General features: G+C 40.3%; 1 non-coding gene across 1 annotated transcript; it reads right to left on the bottom strand.

Moving 5' to 3' along the window:
• Positions 1 to 7,800: 7,800 nt before the first annotated feature.
• Positions 7,801 to 7,904, bottom strand: LOC112713876 (small nucleolar RNA R71). Its single transcript, XR_003158836.1, has one exon. It is a non-coding gene; the product is annotated as a small nucleolar RNA R71 (small nucleolar RNA).
• Between the last annotated feature and the right edge of the window lie 4,976 nt (positions 7,905 to 12,880).

Raw genomic sequence — 12,880 nt, 5'->3', positions numbered from 1 at the left:
AGGGGAGAAGAGGTTATTGCAAATCAATGAGATGGGGAAATTCAGATTGGAAGCTTGTGAGAATACTAGGATCTATAAGGAGAGGACCAAGAAATAGCATGACAAAAGAATTGCAAACAGAGTATTTGTGCCAGGGCAAAAGGTTCTCTTGTTCAACTCCAAGCTAAAGATCTTCCCCAGAAAGTTGAGATCAAAATGGACTGGTTCCTACTTGGTGACTAAGTTCTCCCCGCATGGCTATGTTGAGCTCCTAGATGATAGTTTGAAGGAAATATTCATAGTGAATGGTCATAGGGTGAAGCATTATTTGGGTGGATATTGGGACAACCAGGAAAGCATTCATGAGCTAACTTGAGTAGTAAACACAGTGGCAACGTCAAGCTAATGACGATAAAAGAGCGTTTGATGGGAGGCACCCCATCGTCATTATCCTTTGTTTATATGCTTTAGTAGTGATTAGTTAAGTTAGTAAAATATGGTTTTCAATTTTGATTCAAGAACCAAAAACAAAAGAGACCTAAGGTTTTTACAGCAAGCATGTAGCATATGATAAACACTAAATTTGGTGTATGCATAGTCAATCTATGATTGCTTCATATATAATTGAACAAGCTTAACCGTTACTTTTTCCTTTCATTCTTAAAGCACATAATCAGAGACTAAGTATTGTGTCCATACATGATACATGTAGAAAAATTAGAGTCACATTTTGGTCTTGAAAATGCATAAAAATAATAATTCTTAAGTAGTTAACATTTTAGTTTTAAAATTTGTTTTACAAATTTGTTTTTCCGCCTCTAACAAAGAAAAAATTTGAATTTTTGAAGGAAGAATCTAAGGAAAGTATTGATTGGAAATTTGGTCTCCAAGCTAGAGAAGGGTTCGGTCATGTTGAAGGCAACACTAGTCACATGTGTGCCTTGATTCTCGTTCAAATGGGAAAGCACACTTGGCATGCATTGGTGGTACACAAAATCGTGATACACAACCTCATGCAGCTGACCAGCAAGTGCACTGGGTCATCCAAGTAATACCTTACGTGAGTAAGGGTCGATCCCACGGAGATTGTCGACTTGAAGCAAGCTATGGTCATCTTGTAAATCTCAGTCAGGCGGATTCAAATGGTTATGAGGATTTGATAATTAAAAAGTGAAATAGAAATACTTATGCAATTCATTGGTGGGAATTTGATGCCAGGGCATCTTGGCCAGTTTCACTGACCTTTTCTTTACTGTTTTAGGGTATTTTCATGCATTTTCTTAGTAAAGAAGCAAGTTTTAGATGAAAATACACTTACACCTTGATTCAAGCAACTATTGTGAACTTTACATGATTTCATGAGGATTAGGCAAGAATTTAATGATATAATTGATGATGCATAATCTCATGACTTGGAACAGAGCTTTGATGCACTTTAATTGCTTGATTTCAGGACAAAGGAAGCAAGAAGGAACCACGTTAGCAGCCACGTTAATCTAATTAACGTGACCACTAACGTGGAATGGGGACAAGCTTGTAGCATTAATGGAAAAAGTGATCGCCAATAACGCCTTCGAAGCCATCATAGCCCACGTTAGTTGCCACGTTAACTACATTAACGTGGTAGCTAACGTAGAGGAGGAAGAGGAGCTCCAACATTAATGGTAAAAGTGATTGTCACTAACGTTCCACAAAGGCACAATGAAGCCACGTTAAGAGTCACGTTAATCCAATTAACGTGAACTCTAACGTGGGATGAAGAACAAATCACCAATGTTAGTGACACTCACCTTTGTCACTAACGTTGGACCATCCCAAGAGTGCCCACGTTAGTGGTCATGTTAAGACCACTAACGTGAGAGATAACGTGGAGCTAAGCATGATAAGCCAACGTTAGTGACATTCACCTTTGTCACTAATGTTAGAGATGGCAATCACTACCACGTTAATCTAATTAATGTGAACTCTAACGTGGGAAGGAGGGGTGTTTGGAGTGTTAGTGACAAAGGTAAGTGTCACTAACACTCTCAAAGCTTAGGCATGCCCACGTTAGGAGTCACGTTAGTTATACTAACGTGAATTCTAACATAGGAAAAGGGGGCACAAGGAAACATTATTGTAAAAGGTGATTCCCAATAACGTTTACGAAGGACCAAGAGGCAACGTTAGTGGTCACGTTAGTGGCACTAACGTTGAAGTTAACGTTGATCATTTTGGGTTGGAACGTTAGTGGAAAAGGTGATTGTCACTAACGTTCTCGAACCCACATCCTCACTTAACGTTAACGCCACTAACGTCCTAACTAACGCCCATGCCAAACTCACACTTTTCTGCAAACAAAGCTGAGCCCACTGAAGATTGTAACTGCTTCAACTCAAGATCAAAGGCCCATATCCAAGACTTGAAGAACTCAATAGAAGATCAAGAAGAGTAGTATATATAGGAGTAGTTTTGAACTATAGAAAAGCTTGGCACTTTTGGAGAACTACACTCCGTATATTTACTTTCTCCATTTTCTAGTTTGGAAAGCATGTACTCTTTCCTACCATTTTCCATTTCCAGAGCCATGAACAACTAATCCCCTCTCATTGGGTTAGGGAGCTCTGTTGTAATTTGATGGATCATGTAACACCCTAATATTCAAATCCTTATGCTCGAGTCATAAGTCAATGATATTATGGTGGTACGACTCTCAGGTGGATTTTTAATATATAAATATAGGTAATTTCGAAAGGAGCATTAATCGAGAAGCCTGAAAAGAGTAGAAATAAAATCGCGAAGATGTATCACTCACGTTTCGACAACGAAAAGATAAAACGTGAAGCCGAAAGCGATATACGGACAAGGCATAAAGGAGATTAAGAGATAGATAACAGATAGATATATATAACTTAAGTAAATAGCCACTAGTCATGACCCGCGAAGTTTAGGCCGGCTAGGGTACAGTATGAAAGTAGTTGACAACAGTATATCCTAATCTCTCCCATAGAAAACACGAGAGCCTCTATAGGAATGAGAACCACAGCTCACTTCTGAGCACCTGGACCTGTATCTGAAAAACAAGAGATATATATGGAATGAGAACTCTGGGCCCATGGGTTCCCAGTACGGTAAAAGTGCCAAATAAATACAATGCACTGCAATAAAAACTCACTAAGCATCCTAAACTTCTTCAACAATTATCCAGGATCCCAAAACATACATTCGTTCAGTTTGAAAGCAATCATCATTGTTATCAAATCTCAAACATTAACCTGGAGCAAGTGGGACGAACCACAACCCTTACTACTACCCAGGTATGAGAGCTACATTCATTCAAAACTCCATAATTAAACTCATTTATCATAAACATCCTTTTCCGTCTCATACCCGGAGCAAGTGGACAACGCCACTGCCTACTACCTGGGGTCACACGTCACATTTCAAAATTTTCCATTATTATCCATTTAACACATTCATTCATCAATCATATATGCATGTATACTCAGCCATAATCAGTAATGGCTTTGCCTTAACCCAATAATAACTCAGCCATCCGGCTCATGGTTCAATCAAGAACCAGCTATTTATCAATAAATATAGCCCTTCGGCTCATGGCATACACGGTACTTCCACCGTCATCCTCCATATCTCATATAATCATCTTTGACCATCATTGATCATAACTTTTTCCTTTGCTTCACTCGCAAGTTACCACATCCCCTAACTCCTTTCTCATTGCTAGGCATATCATAATGATTTAATACATAAGGGGTGAGATCGGAGGCTTAAAAGTATGAGATTTGGCTTTTAAAACTCAAAAATCAACTTTGGGATGAAAACAGGGCCACGCGTACGCGTACTCCACGCGCACGCGTGGATGGCCACAAAACTCATCGGCGCGTATGCGTCATGCACGCTAACGCGTGGATTGAAAAATACCCAAGCGACGCGCACGCGTCCACCACGCAAACACGTGGGTGCTCTCGTGCCCCAGGCACAAAATAGGCACAGTTCAGGCACAACCCTCTGGAAAATGGCTGGGCATTGGGTGCAGCACATCGGCGCGCCCGTGCACACCACGCGCACGCGTGTATGGCGTTTTCTGAAAGAACGGCGCGTATGCGCCAAGTGCACCTACACGCGAGGGGCCATTCTGCTAAAAATTTTCTAAGTTAAAAGCTGCAGAATTCACAGATTCAACCCCAATCTTCCAACGGACATAACTTTCTCATTTTAAATCGTTTTTCACCCGTTCTACGAACGGCATGGACATCCCGGATCCAATTTCATTTCTAAACAGATTTGTCACAAAACAGAGATCTGTAGTCCAAGTTATGTCCCGTCAAAGTATGCCCAAAAACTATGTTTTTCATACAAAACCACAAAGTGCCATTTTCAAAACAAGCCATTTTCAACTCTTTTCAAAATCAACCGAAACATGCCAATTTCAACCCTTTTTGAAACCAATCAAAATATACCAAAATCAACATCAAGCCTCCTCAACTCATACATTAACACTTTACCACGATTCACAAAACCGCCATATAACCATTTTTACCCATTTCAAACAAATGGCTAAATTACAAACATATCAACATGTCATACATCCTTCCTCATCCCAATTTCCAACAATACTATTTCCAATCAACCATCATTATACATAATCAATATCATACTCACTATCACGTGGTTTCACCCCCAAATCAACCTTAATCGTTCCTCAAGCATATATCACAACATACATATCTCTCATGCATTATCATACCATGAAGGCATCAATAATCATACTCACATATATGACCACATAATATATCTCAACCAAAATCAAACATACCTCATCTATACAATTTCACCCAAAATTACCAATTTTCACACTTCAACTCCTCAAACCTCATTATTCAATAACCAACCCAATCATTCATATATTCATTATCTGAAATTCATCCAATCACTTGTGTCATCATACAATGTACACATCAACTTACCTTCCTTACCTCTTTCTGGCCTCCGGCCCAAAATTCACGGCCTCTGGCCCAATTTCACAATTTAAATGCATAAACCACAAATTAATACTCATTACCCAATACATCAAATTTTCAATACACCAAGCATACAAGGCCACACAATTCTCAACCCAATCATCAATTCACATTACATACCAACTATGCATATTAGCACCAACCATTTACACAATCCAAACTTAATCCTAGGGGCATCTAGCCTAGGAATTCTCATCATACCACACGGTACTTAAATGAAACTTAAACCGTACCTCTTGTAGCCAAACCAATTAAGCCTCTTCTTTGGAAGTCTCCACCAACCCTAGTTCCAAGCCTCACCAAAGCTCCTCAAGCAACATCAATCTCCCAATTGTGCACCAAAATCATCAAATACACTAACATAACCAATATCACATACATACATCAACCTAGGGCTCATAAAAGTGACAAATCACAAGGGTTGGAGGGTTTCTTACCTTAACCCACTGAAGTTTGTGATGAATATCACCCATGGCTCATACTAGAGCACTCCTAAACAACCAAAATCACAAGGTTTCCTCAAAACCCAAACCAAATTCGAATTTGAAGAGGAAAATGAAAACTGGGCAGAGGACAGTGGATTACTCACCACAAACCTTAGGTATAATTGTAGAGAATGAGAAGAGTGACGTGTGACCACAAACGGCTCGTCAATCGGAGCTCCGTAGCTCAAGTTATGGTGGTTTGAAGATCAAAGAGAGTTAGGTTTTCTCTCTTCTCTTTTCTCTTCTCAATTCAGCGCCCAACACCCCTTCTTTAGGGAAAAATGAGCTGAAATGCTCATAACTAATATTTATATATGTTGGGTCTTGGCCCCACCTAGGCCCAGTTCACTTATTTTTGTCCGTTGGCCCAATTTTGGACCAAAACCTTTAAGATTAGCGCTCTAAATCGCACTTCAAATATTTCTACCTCCCCTAATTATAATTTCTCATTTCTTAATCTTATTTACTCATAATCAATTTTCTCAGCTGCAGTACCAGACAGATCTCAGCCGGTACTACCGGTCAAAATTTCATGGCGTGCTTTTATGCAGAAAACTATGTTTTCCGACTAGGAAAAATTCACTGAATCCAAATATCATATTTAAATCATCAAATTCCAATTGCCAAATCTTCCAACCATATTCGCTCCTACTTAACTTATTATTCAATTAATTTCGGTTAGACTGGGTATTATAGATCAATTATAGTTTTCATTCTTCTTCCTCTTTCTTTTCTCTTGATTTACTAGAAAGATTTCAATCTTAATTCAATTGGTTAGTTGTCTTGGAAAAGAAACTCTCCATAATTGGATCTCCTCTGAGCCTTGGAAAAGGGATGAGGAGATCATGCTAGAAATGCTTTCTCATGTTGGACCAAATTGGGGTTTGGACTGATATAGAGACATGTAATCCTCCCAACACTTTGATTTGAAAATACATGTGGTATAACCAGTGACCATACTTTATCTCTTCCCATGAGCAATTAAATCAAAGAATTGGGCAATTGTTCCAGTTTAGAGAGATTGGATTGCGAAGGAATTGGGGTCCAATCGCTTAAGATTGCCAAGGAAATCAATGAATGCATTGATTGAGGAAGAGATGAGAATGAACTTGATCCGGAGAATACAACATCTCCTAAGCCGAATGAATCCCCCATCTCTGATCTTACCCATTCTCTTTACTTTCTGCCATTTATTTTCATGTTCATCTCCCTAAATCTCCATTTAAGATTCTGTATTTAATTTCTGCACTTTACTTTCCCGCCATTTAATTTTCTGCAATTCTTAACTCAATTTTTGTTTAGCTCAACTAGCACATTCTTCCAATTAAAGTTGCTTGACCAATCAATCCCTGTGGAATTCGACCTCACTTTATTGTGAGTTTTTACTTGACGACAATTCGGTATACTTGCCGAAGGAAAATTTTTTGAGAGACAAGTTTTCGTGCATCAAGTTTATGGCGCCGTTGCCGGGGAATGATTAAGTTGGAAGTTCACTATATTGAGTATTTTCTTTTTATTATTTAATTTGCCTGGTCATTTGTTCTTAGTTTCAATTAATTTTCTCCCTCATCCCCTATCCCCTCGTTGTTTTCTTTTTCTTTGAATTTACTTACAATTCTGCTCACTAACTCACTAACTGTTTGATAATTTGCACCACTCATACTAACAATCACTCTAACAAGAATAATCACTTCATTTTATTTCTTGCTGTGTGCTCTGTTAGTTGTATGACAGGGAGAAGAAGCGAAGCTTCAACTTCCTTTGATTCCGAACCTGAGAGGATCCTCCGTAGATTAAGGAGGGAAGCAAGAGGGAAAAGAGTTGTTGGTGCTGAGAAAGAAGAAGAGTACTTTGAAACAAACATAGAAGAGAACTTGGAAAACAACCATGCAGAAGAAGCTCACAACCATGCCAGAGAAGGCCCTATGAAACATGCTGGGCAAGACAGGAGAGTTCTAGGCTCTTACATCAATCCAAATCCAGAAAATTATGGAAGTAGCATCCAAAAGCCCACCATACATTCCAACAACTTTGAATTAAAACCCCAACTTATCACCCTTGTTCAGAATAACTGCTCATTTAGAGGAAGTGCCCAAGAAGACCCCAATCAACATCTAACCACCTTCCTAAGAATATGTGACACTGTGAAGTCTAATGCTGTTCATCCAGATGTCTATAGACTGCTTTTGTTCCCTTTCTCACTCAAGGACAAAGCATCTAAATGGTTGGAATCCTTTCTGAAGGAGAGCTTAACAAATTGGGAAGATGTGGTGAACAAATTTTTGGCAAGATTCTACCCTCCTCAAAGAATTAATAGGCTGAGAGCTGAGGTACAAACTTTCAGGCAACAAGATGGTGAAACTCTTTATGAGGCATTGGAGAGGTTTAAGGACTTAACAAGAAGGTGCCCACCTGACATGTTCAATGAATGGGTTCAACTGCACATTTTCTATGAAGGTCTTTCTTATGAGTCAAAGACGGCCGTAGACCATTCATCAGAGGGCTCTCTAAACATGAAGAAAACCATTGAAGAAGCCATAGATGTCATTGAGACTGTCGCTGAGAATGACTACTTCTATGCTTCTGAAAGGAGTAACACTCGAGGAGTAATGGAGCTGAACCACATGGATGGATTGCTGGCTCAAAATAAGATGATCACCAAGCAGCTAGCAGATCTTACCAAGAAGGTGGAAGAAAACCAAGTTGCAGCAGTCATTACTTTATCACCAGCTCAAGAAGGAGTGATTGTAGGAGAAGAAGGTGACTGGGAACAAGCCAACTATGTTGGAAACTTGCCCAGACAGACCCATGATCCATACTCCAAAACTTACAATTCTGGTTGGAGAAGCCACCCTAATTTTGGGTGGGGAAACCAACAAAATCAAGGCCAAGACCAGAGACACCACAACCATAATTCCAACAACAATGCAACTCATCAACATACCTCACAGAGATCCTATCAACACCCACCTAATCACCCTTCTCAACCACCTAACCTCAACCCACCACCACTAACCGAGGATAGACTCTTCAGAATTGAGACTCTACTTGAAGACATATGTAAAGAAGTCTAAGACAATAGAGTGTTCAAGGATGAAGTGCAAACCAATATCAAAAACTAGGGGGACACCATCAAGAGGCTGGAGTCCCAAGTGGGGTATCTATCTCAACAGTTTCCCAAACCCACTGATAGTTTCCCAAGTGACACAGAGAAGAACACAAGAGGAGAAACAAAGAAAGTAAGGTGGGAAGAATGTAAGATGATCATTATAAATGATGAGAGGAGTGTGAAGGAAGTGCACACACAAACAGAACATCTCCAAGACATTCCAAGGGAAAAGCATGAAGAAGGCAACCACGTATCCTATCCCACACACAAGGAGGAGCTAAAGGAAGGAAAGACCCTGAACCCATATGCACCCTTTCCCCAAAGGCTCAAAGGTGGTGTAGTAAGGAGAATGTATTCAAGGTTCCTCGACATGTTCGCATCCCTTGATGTAAATATACCATTCATTAAGGCCCTCCAGCAGATGCCCTCCTACATCAAGTACATAAAGGAGCTGCTGGCCAAAAAGAGTTCACTGAAGGGTGGGCAAAAAATAGTGATGAACAAGGAGTGCAGTGCTCTCATTCAAACAAAACCACCTACAAAGAAGAAAGAACCAGGGAGGTTTCACATTCTCTGTGCTATAGGAGAGACAATGATTGATAAGGGTCTCTGTGACCTGGGAGCAAGTATCAACCTGATGCCTCTATCCCTCATGAAAAAGTATCAAATCAATGAGTTGACACCCACAGACGTGATCATCAAATTGGCTGACAAAACTCAAAAACAGGCGATAGGAGTGGTTAAAAACGTGTTAGTAAAGGTTGGAACTACTTCCTCCCCACAGACTTTGTGATCTTGGAGATGGAAGAAAATCACATCCATCCCATCATCCTAGGGAGGCCATTCTTAGCCACAGCCAGGGCGCTTATAGATGTGGAGCGAGGAGAGCTAGCATTGAGGATATACGATGAACAGCTCACTTTCAACATATTCAAACCCTCACAAGAAGCAGATCAGGATAACAAAAAGTCAAAGGTAGAGCACAATGAGGAGCTGATGGAAGAGCCAAACAAGGGAGCACAAGCACCACACCTAAGAACTCCTATGGTTAACAAGCAATGTGGTCAGAAGGAACAACAACCAAGTGTGACCCAAGAGGAGCTAGACTAACCAGAGTCATATGAGACAAGCAACAAAACCCTCCTGAAAGAAGGAACCACAAGGAGCAAAGTAACATCAAGGCAAACAAAGAAGAAGGCCCCAAGGGGATGGAGGAACAAGAAGATTCCTATAGAGGGTCTCTCTCTGGGAGATGAAGTGGTCTCTGCTTATCTTTCACTCATCCCACCTCATCTCCCCACCATCCCATCTCAGCTACCTCAAGTGTACACCATCAGCAAAATTCTGTCCATAGAACATGTGGAACTTCTCAACAAAGCCAATGGAAACATATTCACTACAAAGGGGGAAGATTTGAAACAATACCAACCACCTTGACAAAGGCCAAATGTCAAGCTAATGACGCTAAAGAAGCGCTTCACGGGAGGCAACCCATGTTCTATACCCTTTCCTTTTAATCTTTAATAAGTAGTTAATAAAGCAAAGTTCATGGATTTAAAATCAACTTTGACAAACACCTATAAAAATCTCTACATGCAGCATATGGTAAATGATAAGTTTGGTGTTCAAGGCACATTAAGAGGGCTTGAACACAACCCATATTATGTTAATTTTAGAATTCTAATCAAATCTTGTTGCACCATATGATCACAAACTAAGTTTGGTGCCACCAACGTTGCATGCATGGGCATTTGATTGGTCGGTTGGTTTGCATTCATGAATGGCTCTTAGTTAGTCAAAAGCAAAATAAAAATGGGAGGGTAGCTAGCCTCCGAAAGTTTTTTTTCGTTCACTGCCACAATTCAAAATAATCTCTCTCTCCTTTTGTTTTGCAAGGAATTTGAAAGGAATATTGGAGGAACTTGATGGGACAACCAATTGAAGGGGGGATTCGGCCACTTCACCTACGGAACTACACACTTGTCTTCAAGGGGAGTAAGTTGGGAAATGTTGCCATGCAACATTGGGAGTAGGATAGCCTTGGGGACCGAACCAAGACCCTCATAAAAGAAGTGATCATTGTGACCATCCAATGCCAAACTCCAGCCGTTCACCATTAAGCCATGCCATCAATCCACACCCTTCAATCACCTATCATCTTCCTATATAAATCACCACTACTCTACACCTTGTCATACGCAATTCTCATCCCAATCCATCTCTTTTCCTTCTCTCAAACACACACACTCAACCTCTTCACACACTAAGTCTCAACCCATGGCATCGTCGAGCTTGAAAAGAAGAAAAGGAAAGGAGCCTATGGAGCAGCCTCCTTTTGACGAGAGGAAATTTAGAACCTTTTACCATGCATTACAATTTGGGTGGATGGCTGAGAAAGAAATCATATATGAGCTAGGCTTCCAAGTCACGAAAACTGAGTGCCCAAAATCGTAGAGGAAGTGGAAAAGAGAAGATGGGAGCTCCTCACTGATCCGGTCACAAAAGTAAACGCCAATCTTGTAAGAGAGTTCTATGCAAACACGGTCAGATATGATAAGTCAGATGAATCCTATACAAGCTTCGTAAGAGGGATGACAGTGGATTTTAGTCCCATGAACATCATGAGGGTGCTAAAGCTACAAATCATACCATTCGCAGAAGAGAGCTATCAATCAAGGATAGATAGTAGTCCCAACTATGACCAGATTGTGGGAGATATTTGCATACCAGGAGTGGATTGGGAAAGAGATCCTCATAAGAAACCCAGGTTTATAAAAAGAAGAGACCTCCTTCCTGAGGCTAAGGGGTGGTTCGAAATTGTAAGGAAATCCATCCTCCCAGCCGGAAACAACTCAGAAGTAAACCTTAAGAGGGCAACAATGGTACAATGCATAATGAAGGGAGGAGAAATCAAGGTTCATGAACTCATAGCCCAAGGTATCCGGAAGTTCGCTGAGAAAAGTGATTTTGGAGGAAGGTTAGGCTACCCCAGCACCATTCTACGTCTTTGCACAAAGGCTGGGGTGGTATTCGAAGATGGAAACCCCGAGTGGATAAAAGTCGGCATCCCCATTACTCTTCGACGGATGCATGCCGCTGCACCTCCCCTACCTCAACGAAGACTAAGAAAGAGGCCAGCCGATCAAGTAAAAGAAACACAAAACCCACAGGAGCAAGCCCCAGCCACCTTAGACATGCACCAATTACAAGAAGCTATTGATACACTGTCTAAGCAATACATGGAGAATCAAGGGGCACAGAAGGAGCTTCAAATGCAAATAATGGACCGCCAAGAAGAATCACTCTCTAGATGGATGAATCAATAAGGAGAGTGACAAAAACAATTGATAGAGCAGCAATTGGAACAAGGGAGACAGTGGAGTGAATCCTTCCATAACTTGAACCAAAAGCAAGATCAATAACAAGAAGCCATCCAAAAGCTAATCAACATCCAAGCACATCAAGGTGCACACATTCATGAGATGTATCGAAATCAAAGAGAACAGGCAGATCTTTTTGATATATACAGAGCTTTTTCGGAAGGAGTTTATATGAGTGAGACTGGATATCATGTAAACACCTAAGCCAGGCTCGGGTACTTAGTCAGAAAACTACCTGTATTGCACACTGGGATCATAATATATGAGGACGTAGAGGATGAATTAGCACGAGTGGAACGAGAAAGAGCCGAAAAGAGTCATGAATCAATAAGGAAGGCACTGGAAGATTGGAAAAAGGCCAGAATGAATCGGATGCAAGGAAGTGCAAGTGGACATCAAGAAGGATCCCAAGACAAAGGAAACAAAGGGACATGAGCATTCCAATAAGTGAAAGGTGATGGAGTTCTTTCTTAGTTCTATCCTTTTTTCAAGCTTTAAATAAGGAAAATCATGTATAAAATAGAACATGCCTCCATAGTAGCTTAGGAATTTTCAATTCTGTCTTTAAGATTTCGTTGTTTAGGTTTAAGTGTGTTGGTCTAGGCCCTAGCTTCCATTTTCATCTTGCTTATATGTATGCTTGTCCCCTTAAGTCAATCAAAAAGAAGATATTATGAAAAGCAAGAGTGGAGTCATCTGGTAAAGTAAATTCTGAATGTTTGTGGTATGGTGATTAATTAGATAAGTTGGTTCACCAACAAAGTATATAGGCAACTATATTCTCTAAACCACATGCTTGAAAAACATTCTATGAGACTAACAAAAAAAATAAGATCCTAATAAGAAAAGAGAAAAAGCAATAAGAGTTGAAAAGGAAAGAAAAACAATAAGAGATAATGCTAGGTA

Source organism: Arachis hypogaea, chromosome 9 (assembly GCF_003086295.3).
Source record: "Arachis hypogaea cultivar Tifrunner chromosome 9, arahy.Tifrunner.gnm2.J5K5, whole genome shotgun sequence".
In the NCBI taxonomy this organism is placed as follows: domain Eukaryota; kingdom Viridiplantae; phylum Streptophyta; class Magnoliopsida; order Fabales; family Fabaceae; genus Arachis; species Arachis hypogaea.
Note: the sequence above shows the minus strand (reverse complement) of the source record. Positions and strands in the feature narration are given on the sequence as shown.